This window comes from Sinocyclocheilus anshuiensis, unplaced genomic scaffold, assembly GCF_001515605.1.
Source record: "Sinocyclocheilus anshuiensis isolate Anshui unplaced genomic scaffold, SAMN03320099.WGS_v1.1 scaffold2032, whole genome shotgun sequence".
NCBI classification, from domain to species: Eukaryota; Metazoa; Chordata; class Actinopteri; order Cypriniformes; family Cyprinidae; genus Sinocyclocheilus; species Sinocyclocheilus anshuiensis.
Genome location: NW_015558648.1, coordinates 95,327 through 97,892, shown reverse-complemented (window position 1 = coordinate 97,892; position 2,566 = coordinate 95,327).

Below are 2,566 nucleotides of genomic sequence, written 5' to 3'. Positions count from 1 at the left end.
ACAAAATAAGAGTATTGATGTAACATTTGTACAGGAGACGCATAGTGATGTGAAGAATGAAGTGGAATGCAAAATGGGGTGGAGAAGTGATTTATTTATGAGTCATGGTACAAATGTTAGTGTAGGAGGAGTTGCTATTTTATTTTCAAAGACGATTAATATAACCACTGTGTCTGTCAATGAAATAGAAAGAGGAAGAATTTTGGCTGTTCAAACAATTATAAATGGTTCTACGTTTGTTTTTATTCATATTTATGCACCAAATACTGGTGCAGAAAGGATACACATTTTTAAAAAGTTACATGAGTTTTTAAAACAAAAACTGTGATGAAAATATATGGTTGATTTTGGGGGGTGACTGGAACTGTACAGTAAATTTTACTCTAGATAGAAATGGAGAAGAACCTCATCCCTCTTCTGCCAAATTTTTACATAATGTTATTAGTAATTATAATTTAGTTGATGCATGGAGACTACAACACTCACTCTATTTGCAAATCTCATGCACTCTTTTTGCAAAACTCTAAACACATTCTCATTCACTTAAACACTTATCACACTGTGATGCATTTGTGCTGCAAAATGCTAAACATAAGCGGCAAAAGTTAAACACAACTAAAGCACAGTTGTCATCGTTTACACAAAACGATTCAAAATTGTTCACACTTGTTTCTAATGATGTGATCAAACCAACTGTACAAAATACGAGCCAGTTCAGAGTGTACAAGTGGCACAGGTGACTGAATGATGATATGAACAAGAGATGGAAACAATCTGAGAAGGAGAGGAGGAAGAGTACATGTAAGAAGTGGAGGATGAGGAGGGAAAGAGCAAGGTTTAGAGAGTGTTATCAAGGCTGGATCTGTCAGACCTGAGGGTTTTTTCTCTTTGTCTAGCAAAAATGACAACATTACTTGTGATGTGGACAAAGTCCTCAGGCTGGACTCAAACACAAAGACATGGTGCTGAGACAGAATGAAACTCTCATTGACCCTGATTTTACAATTGCACAACTTACAGTATTTGAGTGTACTGTAACATGCTATTCATTTAGAGTTTTATTTGACCTTTTTGGCCGTGGCAGTTGGACTGCAGTATTTTTGCAGTATCCAAGCGCTGAATATATACAAACTTTCGTGTTATATATTTAGCACAATACAATTATTGCAGTACATACAGTAGGCCTATACAATATAGTCACTTTACTTAGTTGCAATTACTACACTTTTTTACAGAATTGCAAAATTGTTTACTCAATATACAGTTTTTCAGAATTGCTAAAACACTAAACCCCAATCTCTGAACCAAATTTTCATTAGCTTGGTAGGGACTACAACAAGTTACTTCCCGGGTTCGTGATGTAACAAACCCAGATAAACCCCGCCCTCAGGAAAAGGCAGCAAAGGGGGCGAGGCCATGCTGCGCTGCTTTAGAGAAGAGGAAGAGAAAACTAGAGGTGCACGTAAAAATCTATTCATATATGAATCGCGATTCTGTCTTCTAATGGATTCACAAGTTTCAAAATCAATGTTCTAAAGCAGTGGTTCTTAATACTGTTCCTCGCATCCCCCTGCTCTGCACACACTCTGCATCTCTCTCTCTCTCGCTGCTAGTAAGATACAATCTTGTTCAATAAATATTGAAGTTGTGTTTTCTTGTTTAACATTTTGAAGTCAGGGTAAAGTATTTCAAATTTGGGATAAAATTTCTTTCTAATGTCTTGATAGTTAGGGCAGCTGGTGAGGAAGTGCTGCTCTGTCTCCACTTCTCCATGATTACAGTAAGGGCAGATACGGCTCTCTTTGGGCAGCCAGTGCTGTCGATATCTGCCCGTCTCTATAGTCAGAGTATGACTGCTCAGTCTGTACCTCGTCATTTGTCTTCCTAATTTACAGTCTTTCACTGTACTCAGATAATCTGCAGTTGTGTAATCTCTATTTAAGGCCAAATAACATTCAAGTTTACTTTGTTTTTCTGTTCTTTCAGTCCAATAAGTTGGATAATTTTCTTTTTGTGCTTTTATAATTTGGTTGGGCCGAATTTTGTGGATGAATATTTCAGAGTCCTGATGCTGGATGTTGTTAGTCATGTTAGTTTGTTTTTGCAGCTTCAGGACCATCTGAATCAGGGGACTTTTTTCAGGGTTCACTTCATGGATTTTGAGGGCCTTAAAATGGTAAGAGTTGGGGTCACTCATTTTTAGGTGTTTCCAAAATTTGATGGCTCTTTTCTCAATGCGCATTAGTAGAGGGTATTGGCCTAATTCTGCCCTGCATGCGTTGTTCGGTGTGCTCCTCTGTACTCTGAGGATACTCTTACAGAACTCAGCATGCAGGGCTTCAATCGGATTTTTGTCCCATTTTTCAAATTCGTGATTTAGGAGAGAACCCCACACTTCACTGCCATATAATGCAATAGGTTCTATGACTGATTGGAATATTTTGAGCCAGATTCTAATTGGTATTTCAATTTGGATAGATTTTTTGATGGCATAAAAGGCCCTTCTTGCTTTCTCTTTCAGTTCATTCACAGCCAAATTTAGCTTACCAGTTGCACTTATTTTCAG